Source organism: Somniosus microcephalus, chromosome 23 (genome assembly GCF_052327205.1).
Source record: "Somniosus microcephalus isolate GS21.2 chromosome 23, FLI_Smic_1.0, whole genome shotgun sequence".
NCBI lineage: Eukaryota > Metazoa > Chordata > Chondrichthyes > Squaliformes > Somniosidae > Somniosus > Somniosus microcephalus.
Genome location: NC_141009.1, coordinates 38,098,322 through 38,122,332, shown reverse-complemented (window position 1 = coordinate 38,122,332; position 24,011 = coordinate 38,098,322). Strand labels below are relative to the sequence as shown.

At 45.0% G+C, this 24,011-nt stretch overlaps 1 long non-coding RNA gene across 1 annotated transcript in view; it reads left to right on the top strand.

The window, feature by feature from the left end:
• The window catches only part of LOC147101834 (uncharacterized), a 30,040-nt gene extending 11,552 nt beyond the window's left edge, over positions 1-18,488 (top strand). The window contains exon 3 of the long non-coding RNA XR_015073376.1: positions 18,224-18,488. This is a non-coding gene — a long non-coding RNA (uncharacterized LOC147101834). The remainder of the gene's footprint in view (positions 1-18,223) is intronic.
• Positions 18,489-24,011: the final 5,523 nt, after the last annotated feature.

The window sequence follows — 24,011 nt, the reverse complement described above, 5'->3', positions numbered from 1 at the left end:
AGCTGGCAGACTACTAAGGTGTGGGACGCCATTCGAATCCAGGAGGGGACCTCTATACTCTCAAAAACGTCCCACCAGGGCAGGGTCGTAATATCTAAAATGTCGGTCCCTATCTGTACAGTCTTCTGTTCCAAAGTGTAGAAGTGCTTTTGCGACACTAGAACGGCTTTTAATAATTTGGTAAGGTGCTCTGGGAGAGGGGGAATTGGGTAACCGAAGTGGGCGACATATTTCTGGAGGTGGGTAAAATTCTCCTCCACAGTGAGGTGAACAGTGGATGGTTCAGGAATGGGAACAATTCGTATCTGTATCACTTGAACTTCTGCCTCGGGTTTGAAGCAGAAACTGCTGTCACTCACCGCGCACCAGCTGTGCTGTCCGTGCTGGTAGTGAGACGTTCCTGTGGTGACGCAATATGTCCCACCTCCTATATATGCTACCTGTGGGGGAACATGGCCTTGTGCCATGGCTTCCATGGTACAATTTATAGGTTTCGGGTCAGCAGCTCTGAACCCGCATTGTGGTTTCGAATAGGCATTCAAGTGCTGGGGACACAGGATGATGTGTGCTCCCTGGCTACGGCACCCCGAGAGGTCAGTACCCGTCATAGCGTGCTCCCACTTTATGACATAGGGCGGGACCGCTGCAAAACGAATGTGTGCACCCCCTTGAATGATACCAATGTTCTCCACCCTGTATACCGGTGCGGGTCGGGCCGTCCCGCCCATGACCGGCATTCTTATAACTATTCCCATAATTGGTAAAATTCTCCTCTGCATCCCGTTCACCGCTCCCATCGATTGCTATCAGTGCTGTGTCTCCGGAGCACCCATAGAAGTGGGAATCCGCCACGTCACCTCTCCTTCCGAAGCTCAGTCCTATCAGGGCGAGTAAGATTACGCCCCCTTCATTCCGTAAATTTTCCTGTAACAGATATAGAAGCACACAGCCAGGTTCCCTAGAGATTCGTTGGCTTGGGTGAAGCATGGTCGGGTCTTGCGACCTCAACTCAAATGTACACACTCTGAGCAGATTACTTAAAACTAAAAGAGGGAAAAACCTACTTGACCTCGTCCTCACCAATCTACCTGTTGCAGATGCATCTGTCCATGACAGCATTGGTGGAAGTGACCACCGCACAGTCCTTGTGGAGACGAAGTCCTGTCTTCATGTTGAGGATACCCTCCACCGTGTTGTGTGGCACTACCACCGTGCTAAATGGGACAGATTTCAAACAGATCTGGCAACTCAGAACTGGGCATCCATGAGGCGCTGTGGGCCATCAGCAGCAGTAGAATTGTATTCAACCATAACCTGTAACCTCATGGTCCGGCATATCCCTCACTCCACCATTACCATCAAGCCGGGAGATCAACCCTGGTTTAACGAAGAATGCAGGAGAGCATGCCGGGAACAGCACCAGGCATACCGAAAAATGAGGTGTCAACCTGGTGAGGCTACAACACAGGACTACTTGCATGCCAAACAACGGAAGCAACATGCGATAGACAGTGCTAAGTGATCTCACAACCATCAGATCAAATCAAAGCTCTGCAGTCCTGCCACATCCAGTAGTGAGTGGTGGTGGACAATTAAACAGTTAACAGGAGGAGGAGGCTCCAAAAATATCCCCATCCTCAATGATGGTGGAGCCCAGCACGTGAGTGCAAAAGACAGGCTGAAGCATTTGCAACTATCTTCAGCCAGAAGTGCCGAGTGGATGATCCATCTCGGCCTCCTCCTGAGGTCCCTAGCATCACAGATGCCAGTCTTCAGCCCATTCAATTCACTCCACGTGATGTCAAGAAACGGCTGAAGGCACTGGATACTGCAAAGGCTATGGGCCCTGACAACATTCCGGCAATAGTACTGAAGACTTGTGCTCCAGAACTAGCTGCGCCCCTAGCCAAGCTGTTCCAGTACAGCTACAACACTGGCATCTACCCGGCAATGTGGAAAATTGCCCAAGTATGTCCTGTCTACAAAAAGCAGGACAAATCCGACCCGGCCAATTACCGTCCCATCAGTCTACTCTCAATCATCAGCAAAGTGATGGAAGGTGTCGTCGACAGTGCTATCAAGCGGCACTTACTCAGCAATAACCTGCTAACTGACGCCCAGTTTGGGTTCCGCCAGGGCCACTCAGCTCCTGACCTCATTACAGCCTTGGTCCAAACATGGACAAAAGAGCTGAACTCAAGAGGTGAGGTGAGAGTGACTGCCCTTGACATCAAGGCAGCATTTGATCGAGTGTGGCATCAAGGAGCCCTAGCAAAACTGAAGTCAATGGGAATCAAGGGGAAAACTCTCCATTGGTTGGAATCATACCTAGCACAAAGGAAGTTGGCTGTGGTTGTTGGAGGTCATTCGTCTCAATCACATGACATCAAATCAAATCAACTTTTATTGTCATTGTTAGTGCACAAGTGCAGTACAACAAAATGTAGGCTTGCGGCTCCCGAGAGTGTACATTTAGATTAAGACATTTAAACATTCAACATACATTTGGCTTGTAATACATTAACATAAACATAACCATAATAAAGTGCATTGGCAGATGTGCAGGCTTTAGAATTTATTTGTGGAGTTCAGTGGGATGACAGCCCTGGGAAAGAAGCTGTTCCTAAATCTGGTCGTACGGGTGCGAATGCATCTGTAGCATCTCCCAGATGGCAGGAGGGCGAACAGACTGTGGCTGGGGTGGGTAGGGTCTTTGATGATGGACCGTGACCTCCGTAAACAGCGTTTCTGGTATATGTGCTCTATGGTCGGTAGCCGGGTGCCGGTAATGCGTTGGGCAGTTTTGACTACCCGCTGCAGGGCTTTCCGGTCATAGTAGCTACAGCTGCCATACCATACTGTGATACAGTTCGTCAGGATGCTCTCTATTGTGCAGCGGTAAAAGTTAGAGAGGATCAGGGGTGACAGGTTACATCCCTTCAGCCTCCTTAGGAAATATAGGTGCTGCTGGGCCTTCTTCACCAGAGAGGAGGTATTGAGGGACCAGGAGAGGTATTCCGTGATGTGGACTCCGAGGAACTTAAAGCTGTCCACCCTTTCCACCACAGCCCCATTGATGTGGATGGGGGCGTGACTTCCGCCTTTAGACTTCCTGAAGTCCACAATGATTTCTTTGGCTTTCTTGATGTTAAGGGCCAGGTTGTTATCGGCGCACCACTTCACGAGATGCTGGACCTCCTCCCTGTAGACTGACTCATCGTTGTTGGTGATCTGGCCTACTACCGTGGTAGTAGAAGAAGGTAGAAGAAGCCTCGAAACAGTACCTCACGATCAACACTCATAAAGGTCTCTACCAATACAACCGGCTGGTGTTCGGGGTAGCATCAGCTCCGGCTATTTGGCAAAGGGCCATTTTTGCCTAACTGGTCTTGTGATGGGGCCATTCCAGTTTTAATGCCCCGTTGATAGTTTCCAAACAGTGTTGAAGTCAGCTAACGAAGGTCTGAATGCAGCTATTGCCCGTTGATTGTCTGTGCAGACGGCCTTGATGGGTTTTAATCAGAGGCCCGAATGCCACTGTTTGCTTCTCATACATAAATGCAGAAGGCCTGTCTGCCATCTAATTTCTGGAACATTCCTTCTTTCAGCCCAAGCCTGAACTTTACAGGCCTTGGCCATGAGGCTGACTGCAGCCATCTTGTTGAGCCCTGGAGCCCTGGATTTTAAACTCAGTCCAGCCAGGGTTTCTTCAATAAGCCAAAAGTAAATCTTCGGGGGAGACATGAAATTTGCGAATTCTTTCAAAAAGTAAGGAAGTTATGCTAAATCTTTATACATCACTGGTCACTGTAGACTGGAGTACTGTAGACTTACGCAACCAAGACGGGTAGATGGAGTTAAGTTACAGATCATGATCTAATTGAATGGCGGAACAGGCTCGAGGGGCTGAATGGCCTCCTCCTGTTTCTATGGAGAGACTAGAGAGGCTGGGATTGTTCTCCTTCGAGCAGAGAAAGTGAAGATAAAGGGGAGATTTGATAGGTCTTTAAAATTATGAAGGGTTTTGTTGAGACTAAATAAGCAGAAACTGTTTCCACTGGCAGGAGAGTTGGTAACCAGAGGACACAGATTTAAGATAATTGGCAAAAGAGCCAGAGATGAGATGAGGAAATTTGCAGGGCTATGGGGAAAGAGCTGGCACAGGCACAGCAGGCTGAATAGCCTCCTATTGTGCTGTATGATTCCATGAATAGGTATTTCTGGAACATTTCTACCAGCTTTGCAACAATTATCTAAGGGGGCATTGTCACTTTTTTTTGTTCAGACTGAATTCCTGGAACAACCAGAATAGCTGAGTCTAAAAATTCTGCTGAAACTTTGCTAGGCTAACGTATTCTGTGCTGCAGATTAAACTTTTGCAATGTGCTTAGTTAAATAAAGCTTAAAAAAATGTGTAGGGGCAGACATAATCAGTGATGTGAATAGGGCATTGTGTCAGTTATCCTGTCATTGCACAACGCCTCTGTTTAACCTTGTAACATGTTTTGCAAGACGCTTCCTTGTGTAATAATGCCCTTTAACACCACCAGAGATCTTGATGCCCACTTAACAAATAATTATTACAGAGCAAATCTGCATTGAACAATTGGAAAAGATTTGCTTAGCTGAAGGGTTAGAAGGTAGGAATGAGAAGAGAAACATCCAACTCCTTCAGCACACATAATGTATCCCGTCTTCTTTCATTTTCAATCTTACTTCTACGCATGTCCCTCTACTCTTTGCTAAATCAAGCCTGGATCCCTTTTGTAATCTTCTAGTGCACAGCAGTACTTGCCTGGTGTTACACTTTCCCAGTTCAAATGTTTCCGAATCAATATTCAGCCCAGAATGCAGACCAGTAGCAGTTTGCTTGGAGCCACTCCCATGGTTGATGGGAACTACTCTGCTCCCAACAGAAACAAAAGACCTAAACTGACAGCTTTCCTTAAAGAGGGAAGACGTGCTAAAATCCTAAAGACAATTTCTTAAACTTTTGCTTGTATGCTTCCGGCATCAAATCATATGGCTTAAGAGAAGCGTGTTTTACAAAATCATAGTTGTTAATGTCTGCTGGATTGGCATGAAGAAAACGTGGCAGGTACTTTATCACTCTAATATCAGACAATTAGAGCATTAGAGCAAAGGAGGTTGAGGGGTGATTTGATCGAGGTGTACAAGATTATGACGGGTTTGGATATGTTAGATGGGGAAAGGCTGTTCCCACTAGTTGATGGTTCAAGGACTAGTGGGCACAGATTTAAGGTTTTGGGCAAGAGATACAGGGGGTCGTGAAGAAAAACTTTTTTACGCAGCGAGTGGTGAGGACCTGGAACTCGCTGCCGACGGAAGTGGCAGAGGCGGAGACTATCAATGTTTTCAAGGGGAGACTGGATAGGCACTTGACGGAAATAAACTTGCAGGGCTACGGGGATAGAGCGGGGGAATGGGACTGACTGGATTGCTCTACAGAGAGCTGGCACTGACTCGATGGGCCGAATGGGGGAGCACGGTGGCATAGTGGTTAGCACTGTTGCCTCACAGCGCCAGAGACCCGGGTTCAAATCCGGCCTCGGGTGACTGTCTGTGTGGAGTTTGCACATTCTCCCCGTGTTTGCGTGGGTTTTCTCCGGGTGCTCTGGTTTCCTCCCGCAATCCAAAGATGTGCAGGTTAGGTTGATTGGCTATGATAAAAAAAATTGGCCCTTAGTGTTAGGGGGGATTAAATACGTGGGGTTACGGGGATAGGGCTTGGTTGGGATGGCTGTCGGTGTAGGGGCCCGGTGCTAGGGTTTGGATGATCAGCCATGATCTCGTTGAATGGCGGAGCAGGCTCGAAGGGCCGAATGGCCTACTCCTGCTCCTATCCTCTATGTTTCTATGGTCTCCTTCTGTGCTGTTATGATTCTATGACTCTGTGATAACTGGCCCACATGCCTTTGTTCCACTTATGGTGCCAAGTTAACAACTCAAATGCCCAAATAAAACTATCAATGTCACCACTCTCTTTAAAATTTGTAATCAAATTCGATTGAACAAATTTACGGCCACAATCGTCCCTACTGTTAAGCAATTCTCGGACAGTTCAAGGGCAGGGTATTGCTCTTTCGCCTTAGCCTCATGCTGGTACAATTTCTCCTTGCCCTTGGCCTTGAACTTGCATGGCTCCCTTTCTCCTTTCAATCTGTGATGCTTTTCTTCCTGTCCAATGTTCCCAAATCAGGTAGCTTTCACTAATTGTTACAAAGTTCATGGGCAGGATTTTCATTGGGCCATGGAGTCGGGATTGGAGGCGTGTGGGGGGGATTAAAATCCCGAAATCAGGGGTCCCGACCCCATCCTGCACCCAAACCCGCCTCCAGGCCAGTTTCAAAGGAGGCGGGTACCCGACCCGCACTGGGACCCGCCTACCCGAGGCGGGAAGGGATTAGTGCTAATTAACTGCCTGTTAACAGGTAGGTAACAGGCAGTTTTTAGCCTGATCCCTATTTTTAAAGTTGAAGTGTGGGATTCCCAACGGCTCCAAACCACGCCAAGTTAGAGGAGGCGGGCCGTCGGGTTGAAGGACTTGGAGGGGTCGAGACGTCGGTGTTCAGGTGAGTGATGTGTGCATGACTGCAAAAGTAAGTGTGTTTGGTGTGTGTAAAGTGATTAAAGAAGTTTAAATGACCTTTTCTTACCTTTTCAGCCTTCCTTCCTTTAGGTCCCGGGAGTCCCTCATCTCACCGGCACAGAAAGCAGAATGGCTGCGAACTGTCAAAAGTAACAGCCTTCAGCTTTCTGTGCAGGAGAGATTTCTAACTGAGTCTGTGGAGAAGGACTCAGGTTAGAAGTAAGACTGTCAGTGTTTGACAGCTTCAAACAGCTGTGAAACACTGATATTTCATCTGTCAAAACCTCTTGACAGATGAAATTTCAGTCTGTGATGTCAACTGTTGCCGGGTGGCCCTTAATTGGCCTGCTAAGCCTGCTGGGCAGGCTCAACAAGGTCAATCAAGTTAAAATTGCGTGGATTGGCCGCATCTAGATGGAGGCGGGACTACAACCCCGAAAGTTGTAGTCCCGCCTCCAACTCGACTCCTGAATGAAAATCCTGCCCCAGGGGTCTGTGGTAGATATTCTTTTGGGCTTGGCGTCACTGGTCACCCCATAAGTGGTACTTGTGCCGCTTAAAAAATGTAATGCACCTTAATAAGTGAAATTAATGACCTGGGAATTATAACAAATACCCCTTGTTGAATTTATTGGATACTATCATCTCACATCATAGATCCATATACTGTAGTACAGGAGGGCATTCGGCCCATCGTGCCTGTGCCAGCTCTTTGAAAGAGCTATCCAATTAGTCTCACTCCCCAGCTCTTTCCCCATAGCCCTGCAAATTTCTCCTTTTCCGCTATATATTCAATTCCCTTTTGAAAGTTACAAATCTTTATCTTGAATTCTGGATGAGCTAAAGCTGAATCTCTGCTTGAAGTACTTTCGAGACTTGGTCACAACACTCCTCCTCCTTGATTATTGAAAGCACTGTCCACCCATTTTATCTATTCATAAATAATGTCCCAGGCAGCTTCACAGCTTCAATCAGTTGTTCACTAAATACAGATGATCTGTCTCCTTTAAATATATAGAATAGATTTACTATAAACTTAGAAACATAGAAGATAGGAGCAGGAGTAGGCCATTCGGCCCTTCGAGCCTGCTCCGCCATTCAATGAGATCATGGCTGATCATCCAAATTCAGTACCCTGTCCCTGCCTTCTCCCCATATCCCTTGATCGCTTTAGCCTTAAGAAATCTATCCAACTCCTTCTTGAATATATTTAATGAACTGGCCTCCACCGCCCTCTGTGGCAGAGAATTCCACAGGTTCACCACTCTCTGGGTGAAGAAATTCCTCCTCATTTCAGTCCTAAATGGCTTACCCCTTATCCTTAGACTATGACCCCTGGTTCTGGACTCCCCGGCCATCGGAAACATCCTTCCTGCATCTAGTCTGTCCAGGCCTGACAGAATTTTATAGGTTTCGATGAGATCCCCTCTCAATCTTCTAAACTCCAGTGAGTATAAGCCCAATCGACACAATCTCACCTCATACGTCATTTCTGCCATCCCAGGTATCAGCCTGGTGAATCTTCGCTGCACTCCTTCCATGGCAAGAACGTCCTTCCTCAGATAAGGCGACCAAAATTGCACACAATACGCAAGGTGCGGTCTCACAAGGCCCTGTACAACTGCAGCAAGACATCCTTGTTCCTGTACTCGAACCCGCTCGCTACGAAGGCCAACATACCATTTGCCTTCTTAACCGCCTGCTGCACCTGCATGCTTACCTTCAGCGACTGGTGCATAAGAACACCCAGGTCTCTTTGCACTTCCCCTTCTCCCAATCTATTGCCATTCAAATAATAATCTGCCTTCCTGTTTTTGCCACCAAAGTGGATAACCTCACATTTATCCACATTATAGTGCATTTGCCATGTTTCTGCCCAATCACCCAACCTGTCCAAATCGTACTGGAGTTTCACGACATCCTCCTCACAGCATACCCTCCCACCCAGCTCTGTGTCGTCTGCAAATTTGGAGATATTACATCCAATTCCCTCGTCCAGATCATTAATGTATATTGTGAACAGCTGGGGTCCTAGGACCGACCCTTGCGGTACCCCACTAGTCTCTGCCTGCCACTCAGAAAATGACCCGTTTATTCCAACTCTCTGCTTTCTATCCGCCAACCAGTTCTCTGTCCAAGTCAATACCTTGCCCCCAATCCCATGTGCCTTAATTTTGCACGCTAATCTCTTATGCGGTACCTTATCGAAAGCCTTCTGAAAGTCCAAATGCACCACATCCACTGGTTCTCCCTTATCTATTTTACCAGTTACATCCTCAAAAAATTCCAGTAGATTAGTCAAGCACGATTTACCTTTTGTAAATCCATGTTGACTTTGTCCGATCCTGTCGCTGCTTTCCAAGTGCTCTGCTATTACATCTTTTATAATGGACTCTAGCATTTTCCCCACTACTGATGCCAGGCTTACCCACTTTTTCTTTACCACCTTTTTTGAATAGTGGGGTAACATTAGCTACCCTCCAATCCATGGGTACTGTTCCAGAGTCTATCGAGCTCTGGAAGATGACCAGCAATGCATCTACTATTTCTAGGGCCACTTCCTTAAGTACCCTAGGATGTAGATTATCAGGCCCTGGGGATTTATCGGCCTTCAGTCCCATCAATTTTCCTAACACCATTTCCCTACAAATACTGATTTCTTTCAGTTCCACCCTTTCATCAGACCCTATGTTCCCCGGCATCTCTGGGAGGTTATTTGTGTCCTCCTTTGTGAAGACAGAACCAAAATATGTATTTAGTTGGTCTGCCATTTCTTTGTTCCCCATTATAAATTCCCCTGATTCTGACTGCAAGGGACCTACATTGAATGTCATTTAAAATACACCAATCAAAAATGATTGATCATTTGGAACTGGTTGTTACTGTTTTAAGTAAAGAGGGGCCAGAGAATCGGTACATTTTACCATTAAGCACACTCGATCAGTATGCAATACTGTACTATGTACATATAGTTCACCTGTCTATAACCAGAAGCAGTGCTCTTTCACAAACCAACATTTTCTCGCTACGACGATTGTGTTTTCTATTGATGGATTCAAATGTTCCCAAATTTTACACATCATGTAATTTCTATCTAAAGGTTGATTAATGCTAAGGAGTTATAACAGTCAATTTTTAACTAGATTATGTATCTCCAATCTTCTTCTTCTTAGGCAGTCCCTCGGAACCGAGGATGACTTGCTTCCACATTAAAAATGAGTTCTCAGGTGGCTGATGAGTCCAATGCGGGATCTGCAGTCTCTGTCACAGGTGGGGCAGACGGTGGTTGAAGGGGCAGGTGGGTGGGGTGCTTGGGTTGACGTGTGCTCCTTCCACTGTTTGCGCTTGGCTTCCGCTTGCTCCCGGCGAAGAGACTTGAGGTGTTCGGCACCTTCGCGGATGCTTCTCCTTCACTTTGTGTGGTCTTGGGCCAGGGATTCCCAGGTGTCGGTGGAGATGTTGCACTTTTTCAAGGAGGCTTTGAGGGTGTCCTTGAAGCATTTCCTCTGCCCACCTGGGGCTCTCTTGCGGCGTCGGAGCTCCGAGTAGAGCACTTGTTTTGGGAGTCTCGTAACGGACATGCGGATGATGTGACCCATCCATCAGAGCTGATCGAGCGTGGTCAAAGCTTCGATGCTGGAGATGTTGGCCTGAGCGAGAACACTGACGTTGGTGCACCTAGCCTGCCAATGGATTTGCAGTAGCATAACAATAGCAATAGCAATTTGCAATACCATAACAGTCGAGGCTGATCAGTTTTGATTAGCATTAGGAAGTCCGATGGTCTTACTGCCCATCGCATATAGCGGGCAAATCGCCTTAGCACGAATGTGCCCATTATATGCGGTGGAGACTGTACTGGCCAAATGTAACCGTACAATAGTGTGGCCCAGGGGCCTAGCCATGAAACCTCGTGTGCGTACTGGGCACTGTAATCTCCCATGACCCTCTGCCCAGCAATCCATTCAAGGATTGGCTACTGGTGATGCCAATCAAATCTCTTAACACCCTTGCAGGTTGGGTCCACTAGCAGTTCCCCTTTCTGGGCTCAAATGAATGAGGCCATTCCAACATTATAGTGTGAATGTCACCGAGATGTACAACCAAACTCCATTGTCTCAAAATGGGTTGTTAAGTGAGGAGCACGATTCTGACAGTCATCTAGTTCTGGCCACTGGGTTGAATACGCAGTCCCAGACAACTTGTGCGTCTTGTGGATTTAGCCCCATGAGCGCTGAATTTAACTTAATATCGACATCTTAATATAAATGAATCCCAAATTCCTGTGAGGTTAAAGAGTCAAAAAGCTCAGAAAGTGACACGCATACTTGTATCTTATTTCATAAAGCATTTTCCAGTCACACATAATTTGACCAGGACAGGTTCAACCTTCAAAGTGCTAACTAGTTCAAGCCATATCGTAAATGATGCCACAATTGAGATGCAGCCATTAATTATAGTTGTCAGACCAGTCATGATATTTGTGGATTACAAAATGATGGATAGTGTTTCGGTAATGTATGGCTTGACCTTAATGGACAATTCATACAAGTGTCGCTGTTAAGATGATATAATAACTTAATTTTAAGACAGCCTGGCTATAGAAATGTAAGTTATTGTAATATGTTTTGTAATTTACAATAATTTTGCACTTCCAATAACAAACGTTCATTGTGTGGAAAACCCATTGCTCTTCACTACATATATCGTTGCTGTCTGTGCAGTTAGTTCACGTTGACCCGATGCTGGTTGTTCTTCATAGAGGAAGTAAGATGGGAAAATATCTTGCATTCTTGAGACAAATTAGAGTCTGAGAATCAACGTACAATGTGCATTGGTTCAGTCTTGCACCAGTCCTTGTATAAATGCTGGCCATGAACCAACTGAAATTACATAGAAACATAGAAACATAGAAGATAGGAGCAGGAGTAGGCCATTTGGCCCCTCAAGCCTGCTCCACCATTCAATGCGATCATGGCTGATCATCCAAATTCAGTACCCTGTCCCTGCTTTCTCCCCATATCCCTTGATCCACTTAGCCTTAAGAAATATATCTAACTCCTTCTTGAATATAATTAATGAATTGGCCTCAACTGTCTTCTGTGGTAGAGAATTCCACAGGTTCACCACTCCCTGGGTGAAGAAATTTCTCCTCACCTCAGTCCTAAATGGCTTACCCCTTATCCTTAGACTGTGACCCCTGGTTCTGGACTCCCCCGCCATCGGGAACATCCTTCCTGCATCTAGTCTGCCTAGTCCTGTTAGAATTTTATAAGTTTCAATGAGATCCCCTCTCATTCTCCTAAACTCTAGCGAATATAAGCCTAATCGACCCAATCTCTCCTCATACGTCATTCCTGCCATCCCAGGTATCAGTCTGGTGAGTCTTCGCTGCACTCCCTCCATGGCAAGAACATCCTTCCTCAGATAAGGCGACCAAAACTGCACACAATAGTCAAGGTGTGGTCTCACCAAGGCCCTGCACAACTGCAGCAAGACATCCTTGCTCCTATACTCGAATCCTCTCGCTATGAAGGCCAACATACCATTTGCCTTCTTAACTGCCTGCTGCACCTGCATGCTTACCTTCAGAGATTGGTTCCCATTTCCACGTTATCATTAATCTTCCAAAAATTACTATTGCTGTCTATACAAACACTAAAGTGATCTGCAGTTCTCACAATATTTTACACATCCAGCAACCACGATAATATATTTAGTGATACATCCCCCAATGACTCAGTTGTTATTCGCAACATGTAATTGGCCCATACAGGCCGAAAGGTCCTGGGTTCAATTCCAAGCTTGTGTTGAGTTGGCTAATCTTAGGCAGGGTGACAGTTAGGGTGTTATATTTGACCTCAAAACCACTAGACAAAAAAGGGGGAAATCTACCCGGGTTGCTGTTCCTGTTTGCTATCTAGTGACCCCCCGTTGGAGATAAACAAGTGGATGTGGGATGAGGACAGAGTCAGGGATGGCTCCTACAGTGGGCATCAGAGGAACTGTAGCCCCGATTTTAACTTGGGGTGTAAGTGCAGAATACCAGGAGTCAAGGAGCTTTTAACTCCTGGGCCTCATTTAAATGATCAAAATCGGACTTCAGCACAATCCCGGTGGGAATCGCTACTGGACTGCGAGCAGCATTGAGAGGCTGCCGCAGAGGACCTGAGAACAGTCCCCAGGATAAGGTGTGTGTTAAGGGAGGATGGGGGGGTGGGGTGGGGGGGTGATTATAGTGGGAGGGAAGCCTGGGGCCAGGGAGGCCCAAGCTTTGAGCGAGGGGCCCGGAGGAGAACCCCTGGTCCTCCTGGCTCATATCTCGACCTCTTCTGGACATGATGCTCCTGTCGGCAGGTTTCCCTGGCAGACCAGGCACGGAGTGTCACTACCGTGATCGGAAGTTAAGATCTTTTCGGGGTCCAAATTATATAGGACCCCAACATCTAAATGCTCGAGTCCCGGCGTGCGGCCGCGACGCTGCCAGAAACCCGACTGTTAAAATGGCGGTCGGTGGGTGTGAACCAGCGGTTAAAATTGCATCTGGAACACTGCAGATAGTGTCTGACTGCCAACCACCCCATTCCTACCAGACAGACAAGGTTAAAGTCAGGCCCTGTATCTTAGCAGGAGTAGTGGTTTGGGACATTTTACTACGTTAAAGGCACTAGATAAATGCAAGTTGATGTTGTTGCGTTGACAACATCGAAGAAAGAATATCTGAAAATTTTGTAACAAAAGGTGTAATAGATTATCGTGGTTGCTGGATGTGTAAAATATTGTGAGAACTGCAGATCACTTTAGTGTTTGTATAGACAGCAATAGTAATTTTTGGAAGATTAATGGTATTGTGGAAATGGGAATAAATGTCTGAGGTGCACCAGAAGTTCATACAATTTAAACCATTTGCAGTCCGCAAACTTTTCTTGTTCTAAATGTACTGCAACTAATCATGTGTTTCATGGAGGTGTTTATAATAATTGGGGGAAACATTTATTAGCTGTTCTAGTATAAATTGGTTAGTTATTTCCTTCAGAATGTTCTCATTCATTTCAGCAATATATTCTGGTAATTAAGAGATACTCGTTTGTATATGCGACTAAATTCTGAAACATCCCCTGTCCTAATGCTTTCTAGATGTGAATAAGGGCTGGAGAACAGCTTCTAGATTATACAAAGCCTCGTGCAGTCAGCATAGTGAAGTAGGACAGGACGTAGCAATAAGAAGTGCTGGGAAAGGGCAGTTTTATATCATTAAACCGCTTTTGTGTATTTATTTGTTAATCTTTTGCAGCATAAACCTGATCCTCTCTGCAGAACCCCTGACTCCAACTGGCAATATTGTATATACTCCGAATAAGAATAAGGGGGGAAAATTGGATTGGGTTGCGCCTCTCATTAGCACCCCCCAGGGAGGGCACTAACGAGGCGCAAATCCCATAGCACCCAGGCACGGCGCCGCTAACGCCTCCAGCAAAATTCAGCGGGAGGTTAGTGGTGGCAGTAGCTGGTAGCGCCCCGTGCCACCACAATGACATCACCGTGCGCAGTGCCCCACTCACGCCCCAGCCGCAAACTTCCCTTGCGACCCCTGACCTATCGCCGCACGATATGTGCGACAGGATCGGGGGTGGTTCGGTAGCGGCGGCAGCGCAAGTTAAAGGGCAGGAGTTGGGCGGCCATTTTTATTTTGGCCAACTGCCAGCACCTGCCCCCTTTCGCATCCTTCCTATAGTTTGCGACCAGAACTGCACACAGTATTCCAGCTGTGGCCTAACTACTGTAGCATTTTGTACAGCTCCATCATAACCTTCCTGCTCTTATATTCTATGCCTCAGCTAATGAAGGCAAGTATCCCATATGCCTTTTTAACCACCTTGTCTACCTGTCCTGCTGCCTTCAGGGATCTATGTACACGCACACCAAGGTCCCTCTGATCCTCTGTCCTTCCTGGGGTCCTACCATCCATTGTGTATTCCCTTGCCTTGTTAGTCCTCCCTGTAATGTGAAAAATGCTTCATATTTGCTGTTACACAGCTTTCTGCTTCTTTCTCCCCACAATCCTTCCTTCTAATGCTTGTTTAATTGTGTAGTCTCAACAGTGATGCTGTGATGCTACTTGTTTCAAGCAATCACATCTCAGGAGAATTATGTAATTGTGATGACGTCCATCTTATTCTCTACCACAGGAGAAAATGCCACTGCTTCTCATTTCTGCACTTTATATGAGCTGCTTGCCCTTTCTAGTTGTGATATAGAACCTTCCACACATTATAAGATAGTCACTAATAAATCCAATAAGGAATTCAGGAGAAACTTCTTTACTCAGGGAGTGGTGAGAATGTGGAACTCGCTACCACATGGAGCGGTCAAAGCGAATAGCATAGAAGCATTTAAGGGGAAGCTAAATAAGTACATGAGGGAGAAAAGAATAGAAGGATATGCTGATGGGGAGAGTTGAAGTAGGGTGCGAGGAGGCTCGTGTGGAACATAAACACTGGCATAGACCAGTTGAGTCAAATGGCCTTTCTCTGTGCTGTAAATTGTATGTAGTTCTATATATTACATGATGATCTTGTTTATTAGTCTAATAGTTGGAAAGTTATATAGCATTGTGCCACAATGGCCATATTTATAGGATATTTATGCAGAGCGGTTGGTTTGTCTGTTTGTCTGTCTGTCCGCTATACACTCAAAAGTTATAGAGCGTACCTACACGCATGTTATATCAAAAGAAAGGTTATGATCAGGGGAGTCTAATAGGCGTATTTACTTTTTGGTCAGACAAAAATTGTTCGGACACTAGACAAAAAACGTTCAAAAATCCACTCATTAGCGGTTGACCAATCCTACCGCACATTAGCGTTGAGTGACGTGATGGTGGACCAATCCTACAGTTCAGTGACCTGATGGTTGACCAATCGGTGCGTCACGGGCGGGACCTAATCCTGCAGCCTCCCGAAACTTCGCCGCCATTTTTTTCATCCCCACAGCGACAGCACCAGCCAAACAAACCCCCACATTGTGGCTCCAGGAGCAGGAGGTGAGTTGCAGTCACTCAGGCCGAGCCTCACAACCGCTCGGCCCGAGACACAGAGCGGGCGGGGGAGCGTCAGCGGCCGTCCGTAAACCGCACCACCTGCGGCGCGGCTCCCGGCCGCACCGGCAGCTCAGCTGGGGTCCGTCTCGGCCCCAGAGCCCGGCCGGGCCTGAAGTGCTAGGCCCCGCATGGCCACCGCGACCGGGCTCAATTTTCAAAGCCCTTTCCTGGGTGCCAAAAGAGGGGGAGGGAGGGAGGGAGGGGACAGACAAAGGCAGGGAGAGAGATGGGTGGAAGAGAGAGAGGGGGCAGGGAGAGAGAGGGGCATGGAGAGAGAGGGGGAGGGACAGAGAGTCACGGAGGGAAAGAGTGACACAGAGTGTGGGAGCGGCAGCACCCACCCATAAACCGCGCGGCCCAAAAAAGCCCTGGCAACGCCGGGCCCCCCAGCTAGTATGAGATAAATCAATGTTTTAGTCCACTTCCTGATAGCTAATATAAAAGCAAAATACTGTGGATGCTGGAAATCTGAAATAAAAACAGAAAATGTTGGAAATACTCAGCAGGTCAGGCAACATCTGTGGAGAGAGAAACAGAGTTAACACTTCAGGTCAATGACCCTTCGTCAGAACTGGATAGGTTTTTAAGCAAGTGCAGAGTCAGCGAAAGGGGGGAGGGGAGGAAAGAACAAAAGGGAAGGTCTGTGATAGGATGGAAGGCAGGAGAGATTAAGAGACATTAAGAGATGGTGCAAGGCAAAAGGAGATGGTAATGGGACAAGTTAAGAAACAAAAGATGGCTCTAGATGAAGTGTAAATGGCACTGGCAGAATGAAAGACAGCTACTATGTGAGAACACACAAAGTACTGAAATTGTTTAATTATTCTTGTACTTTCTCTTGGTGTGTTTGCACCTTTGTCGCAGAGGAAAGTACATAGGAAGGAGCAAAAAAAAATTAATGGGGAGAATGCAGCAATAAAGTGCAGAGTACAGGAAAAGTCTGATCGTGTTGAAAGGGCCCGGGTAGTGTGATCTTTATAGTTGCTGTTTTTTTGCAATGTTTGTTGTGCTTGATGAGTGTTTGCAGCCTACACCCTGCACCACTGAAGGTAACTCAATGCTGGAGATCAAAGGGCAAGGAATCGGCTCCATGGCAGTTAAAGCTACACAATGCCGGGCTCTGAAATCAAACCCTGCACTTTATCATTCATTACCTCCTGGGTGTAAACCAAAGAATGCAGATGTTTATTTTTCCCATAAGAAGCTTTCCAAGAGTACATATACTGTAAGTTTGGTAAATGCCATAGGATGCATTGTTAAAATCCTTCATGTATGATTGTCACAGAGCAAGGTTTGTTCCTTAATTTGGTATTCCAGCATTTGATCATTTCAGCAGTAACCAGATTGAAATTGGATTGTCACTGCAAGAAATTGTATTGCTAAATTGTCACAGATGTAACTACCTTTATAACAATATTATGATGACACTAGCAACATCTTTATTCACCTTGTGTAATTTTTTAAAGTGCGAAAGGGAATTTCTTCATTAGACAACCATCCTGTAGATATTGCCTACTATAGTGACAGTGAGCCAGTGGTGGAAGGGTTAGATTATGGGGAGGGGTGCCAATTAAGCTAACTGCTGTGCTATTGAGCTTCTTATGTTGCAGCTGCACTCAACCTGGCAAGTTGTGAGTATTCCATCACACTTCTAACTTGAGCCTTGCAGATGGTGGAGAGGATGATGGAACCAAACTGAGCATCAGTGAGCAGGTTGTTGGTGAGTAAGTGCTGCTTCATAGCAGTATGGGTGTCTCCTTCCATCACCTTTGCTGATAAGTGGGAGGCTTATAGAGTGTTAATTGGCTTTGTTAAATTTGTCTCTTTTGTATATGGGACATAGCTGGACAATTTTTCCAGTTTGCTGGGTAGATGCTGGTGTCATAGCTGTACTGGAACAGCTTGGCTACAGGATGGCTAGTTATGGTGCTCAGTTCTTCATAACTACAGCACAGATGTTGTCGGGACACATAGCCTTTGCTTCTTAATGTCAGATGCAATGAACAAATTAGCTGTGCACTGGTATCCATGATGGTGACCTCAGAAGGAGGCCTAGTAGAATTGTCCACTTGGCACGTATGGCTGACGATTTTTGCAAATACTTCAGCCTTATCTCTGGCACTCACTGGCTGGGTTCCACCATTATTTCAGTCACAAAAAAGATTGCTGCGAGGAGATCAAGGATACTGCTAACAACATCATCAGCCACCCGATGACTCTGGTCAAGCAGCACTACAACCAGACGTCTACAGCCACCTGAATTATCATCGAGCATACCATAGGGATCCTAAAACAATGCTTGACCGGTGAAGGGAATGGGGCTGCAGTACAGACCAGTGAAATTCTGTCACATCATCATGGTTTACTTGGTGTTGTATTGTTTTGCTCTGCAAAGAAGCATCCAGATGGAGCTGGAAGAAAGGTAATCGACCTGAAATGTTAACCCTGTTTCTCTCTCCACAGATGCTGCCTGACCTACTGAGTATTTCCAGCATTTTCTGTTTTTATTCCAGATGGAGCTGTTGCAAGACAGTGTAAATCCACCACAAGCAGGAGAAGACCCTCTTGTCTGCTGTGTGATAGACATGGGCCAGATGGAAGAATTTTATATGTAAATGTGCAATATGCAGATGATAATTGTTAATGGGAGTCTGGTTCAGATACAGATTGCCAGTGTAAAACTGACATAAATAAATGACTGGCTTAAAGTGTGTAGAAGCTTTGCTGCCTGGTGTACAGAAGGCGTTATGTGCGTAGCATTGAAAAGCTTAAAAATCATATTTATTGGTGTTTCTTTTGTTTCCATTATTACTTGGCATGTTGTAAAATTCTATGGCCTTGAAATGAAACCTTTTGATACTAGTACAGTACCTTTTATTTCAAATTCCTCTCTGCACTATTTCAATACTTTAATGAAGTCATTATCCCTAACTAGTTAACACCTGTACTAAGAGCGGAGAAAAGAACTTCAGACAAACAATGTTAGGGTTGGGTTTACGCTCGTCATATCACCGCAATCCGGACAGAATCTGCCGAACCAGTATAAAAGATCGAGGAATTTAAACGCGAGTTACGCCCAAAAACCACTTGCGTTCGTGATTTCCGCAATCTTTCGCACTGGTTCAAGATTCAATTCGCCCGGATCCGGTCCCGCCCTCGCAACTGGCCGGGTCAAAATTGCGAGATTTTGCCGATTGCGCTAGTTCGAGGGGGCTCTTCAAGTTTCGCTCATTTTCTTAGACACACAGGCACTAGTAGGCACGTTTTAAAAGTGTCTTCATATAAAAACATATTTAATTTTCTAAACTGATTAGTGTACACCAATAAAACTATTAAATGGTTCAGTATAGTTTTTTTTAAGTCATTTTCAGTGATTTTAAATCAGGTTATTCACAGGTGGAGGACTGGACACCCTTGCTAAAAATGTTTATTTTTGGTGAAAAACCCATTCTTAGCTGTATCAATAAAACTGCACCAGGTTAGCACTCTTAAATACACCAAGGAATACTTTTTATTGCGAAGAAAAAATGAAATGATTATGTTCTATTACGTTGCCCAATTGCACTGGTTCATGGAAGATTTTACATTTGTAATTATGCAAATTTTAGCAGAAACTAGCTGTAACCTAATCAGTGCAATTTCAAGCACATTTTGGGTCTGATTTCCTACCCCATTAAGTATATTTTCAGGGCCTAAATTTTTTTGTGCAAAATTTAGGATCCCCAGGACTGAACAAAGTTATAGTTAGCATTTTAACTGTTCCAGTAATGAATGCTAATGTATTTCTGGCCAGTCTGATGTTACCTTTTCATATGTACTGCTAGTCAATTATTACAGTCTATAAAGAACAACTTGATCAATACTATATATCAATATTCACTTGGACTTCAATGTAATAAACTGAATGTTCACTGACTCTCTATAACAGGCTTTGGGATCAGTAATTTGAATCTTGGCCTTCATCATATTTATAAAGCCTTACAATACAGGTCACTGAACATGTTTCTACTGGTAACTTGATAACAAAACAATCAGTGCCTGTTTTAAAAGGTTAAATTATTATACAGTTTATTGGCCCCAAAGGAGGCTGTAGAAATTCTGAAATTGTTATTCCTAGTTTCTTTCATTTAATTTGAAGTTTGTTGTGATGGCTTTGTGCTGTCCATGCTGGGGAATGGAACACCAATTTTAGAACTAAGCATTTCCAGATCTGGTATAAGTAGTTTTGCATGTTGTCCCAAACGTAGGTATTAACCCAGCCTCAGAAGAGTGCTCCCTACTGGACAGTATCACCTTCCATCTCATTAAAACCATCTTTATGGCTCCCTGAGATGGTGCCAATTTCCACGCTTAGATTTGTCCCAGATTTTTCGTAGTTTGGTGCCATTTCTACTGGGAAACGGGTTGTGTTTCCCACATTCATTTTACCAAAGCTCTTGCAGCCAACTGGGAGGAGAGATCATCATCCTAACAGCGTGGGCTAGATTTAAACCCTGGTAACAGTGGCAAGAGGATCATATTAATACTCCAGCCCTGTATACACAGACACGCAAACTTTCTTTCAATTTTTGTGACGTTATAATAGAGTTTTGAACACCATCACTTAATGCATGTCTATATTTTTGAAATTTGGCTTATCTGTGTGTTTAAAGACATACAAGGCGGTGACTTTTGGAAACTAGAGCCTGATTTTAACCTAGTCCGTTCTTGCCGGATGGGTTTGTTTAAAATCGGAGCTCAAGTCCCTCCCAAATTTTCAATCTGCTAATGGTTCTGCACTGTACAGACAGATGAAGCTCCTTGTTTTCCAGATGTGCCAATCGTGATCAAAGACAGTGGCGGTCAGGGCTGTCCCTCCTCTTCCACCAGTGGAGAATTCATTCAGTAACAGAGACTTCTTCAACAATCTATGAACCAACGAGTCCAACTGAACTGGTCCTAAGAGTAGGATATGCAAGAGTACAAAGAGCGCTGGAATAAATCCCCCCCCCCACCAAACTAGGGCAGCTCCTTGCTAAAATTCCCTTTCACATAGTGAAAGATGTTAGCTGTTAGTGGAGCTTCACAAAATGTTATTGTGATGGGAAGACTATCTCCATGATGGTTCGGGAATACATTGCTATAAAGTTGCAGTCTTTTATTCCATCTAGGATATTTTCTGGTTTTCTATCTTAAAGAGATCAGAGTGGATGGTTGGACAGCATTCTGGGCTTTCTTTTCAGATGTTCTTGTCACCAGTCACTCAGACTACAGGTACACATGATAACCCTACTGACATGAGTTTACAGCGTCCACAGATGAATACAGTGGCTTAGGACATCAACATAAGACATGTGCCTAGTACTGGTTACGTAAGAACATAAGCGATAGGAGCAATAGTAGGCCATACAGCCCTTCGAGCCTGCTCCGCCATTCAATAAGATCATGGCTGGTCTTCAACCTCAACTCCACTTTCCTGCCCTATCCCCATATCCCTTGATTCCTTTCACTTGGAACAAGACAAATGTGTTGTGACTTCCTCTGAAATGCACATCTCTGGAGTCTTTAGTGCATGTCTGGTTTCTTCAGCGCATGTCTGGTTTCTTCAGCGCATGTCTGGTTTCTTCAGCATACCGATAGAAAAAACATAATTTCATTTTTTGTTTTGTTTTTGAGGAACTTATTCAGGTTTCTACAATACAAAGTACTCTCCACTTGCCTGGATGAGTGCATCTCCAACAACACTCAAGAAGCTCGACACCATCCAGGACAAAGCAGCCAGCTTAATTGGCACCCCATCCACCACCTTAAACATTCGCTCCCTCCACCACCGGCGTACCGTGGCTGCAGTGTGCACCATCTACAAGATGCACTGCAGCAACTCGCCAAGGCTTCTTCGGCAGCACCTCCCAAACCCGCGACCTCTTCCACCTAGAAGGACAAGGGCAGCACCGTGGGAGTACCTTCACCACACGGACTGCAGCGGTTCAAGAATGCAGCTCACCACCAACTTCTCAAGGGCAATTAGGGATGGGCAATAAATGCTAACCTTGCCAGCGATGCCCACATCCCATAAAAACGAATTTAAAAAAAAAGTCTAACAATGTAATAAGTTCACTTCTCTTAGAATATAAGCATGGACAGCTTCTATTCCAGCAGGTAATATGCCAGAGAATGTCCTAGATGAAAACTTGTGAAGTTTATCGGGTTTATCTAAAGACTGTCAATGGAATTGCCTTCTCATCAGTGTAAGAGTTTGTGGAAATCCACAAACATTTAGCATGTTTCATTGTCTGAATAAGGATGTTAGCTCAGTTTTCACTTCTTGGCACCAATAATCTTTACATTCTTGCACATCAGGCTTTGTATAGACCACTTTAATTGAACTAGTTGGGGCAGATAATGCTCAAGCTTTTTCTATTCAGACTGAATATTGATACTGCCACCAGGCCAAGTGACGCATATGCGTGTTACGTTGCTCAAGCCCGGCCCGAGTGTTAGTGCTGTGCTGTGTTGAAACGTCATACCTGTTGAGTTTGGCACTTGGTCATGTAGAGAACTTCAATGTAGTACTGTGAGTCTACAGCCTGACTGCATCAAATGACCCATTAGACTTCTTCATTTATTGTACCAGCGGTGTAACTGAAAGCAGCCTTTATTTTATTCTCATTCTCTGCACACAGAGTTTCTCACCTGAAGGCATTGGCAAGTTCTGGGGTGATGGTTAACATCTCACAGAATTGTAATGGAAGGGCCCCAGAGTACAGTCCCACTCGGCAGTGTTGACTACATTGAATTACGCATTCGAGGCAAAGTGTCGGGTGTTTATGGTCCTCCCAAATCCTGGCGGTGCAACTACAAATCTTGTTAATTGCACCGAGTGGTGTCACTAGACGCAGCCTTCTCTATTATTCAATGTGGCAGTAACATCCCCAAATCTTCATTGTGTATCAGGGTGATCTCCACTTATTAGTTTGCATGTCGACCGTCATGGCTTACAATGGTTGACCACTTTACACTGGCAGGCATACTAGGATCTTCACTTCCATGGTTCTTTAAGTTATTAAGGAGGAAGAGTCTTAGGGTGTATTTCAAAATAAGAGTGTTTTATTTCCATTCACTGCTACCTCAGTCACCACTCTCAGCTCTCTCAATAGCTACAAGTAATTGCTCAGCCTGCACACCAGATGGCCGTTTCTGGAATCTACATCAGAGTCCACTATTGGCTGCACCAGCAGAGCAATTTACCTCAATATACTGGCTTGGTTTTGTTGGTTCCTTTCCAGCTCTCTTTTGATGGTGTTGTACGGGGCTATGCTTGTAACTTGTTGCACTTTGTTCTCTCTCTGCCAAATTGTTTTTCAACCAAAGGAATGTCATTTTTCATCGGAAGCTCAAGGTTCCCATGGTTGCAGAACTACAGGCTTACAAATATCACCTTGTTTATTATAGGGGAGGCGTACCATTTTCATTAGCGCTCGGTTGTTTTTCAAAGTGTTTTGACTTTTTTTTTGAAGAATGATAGGTGTTCAGGACCCCAGTGCAATACTTTGTTTCTTTCAAGGCTTCCAAAGAGTTGAATTCCATTGAATTTGCTGAGAGAAGTTTAAACTAGAGCCTGCCAATTATGGTCTGGAGCATATCCCAATGTGGTGGCTTGGAATGGGTTTTATTTAATCATTCCAACAAGGTCAGTAAGACAGATACTGGGATGAATTCCCCCAAGGATGTTTAATGTGGTGCCCACCCCACAGGGTGAGTTTTATTGCTATGGAGAAGTAAATATTGGTAATTTGTGATAATAAATAAAAATGATCCCAAATGAAATAAAACATACACAATAGTTCACCTTAAGGACCATGAGTAACAAATCAATTGTAACCACAGTCTTTCTCTAGTCTATCGATTTTTTCAAAATGATTTTAATCTTCTCGTAATGTTCACTTGATTCTGATTCCTGTATCTCTAATTTTCATAAATGCCCTTATATTTTTAAACAATATTACAACTGCGCCCCCCCCCCCAACTTCCTGCGGTCAGAAGCAATAAAAAGGAGCGAAAACCCCACATTTAAGGTCATTGGGATGGTTTGCTGAGAAAAAGAGCAGGCCGAGGGAGTTTATTGTAAGACTTGTGCTAACCAAGCCTTGGTCTGTTTCAAAGCTAAAAGGTATTAAAGACAAGCGCATTTGCCCCACCAACCAGGATAGGACTACTTGGTTTATCATTTTTCTTAAGTCACAAGGAAGGGTTCAAAGTTAAGCGGAGTAAGAAAGTTTTGATTATAACTGTTACTCTGTACATTCTCGCTGTCTGTATTAT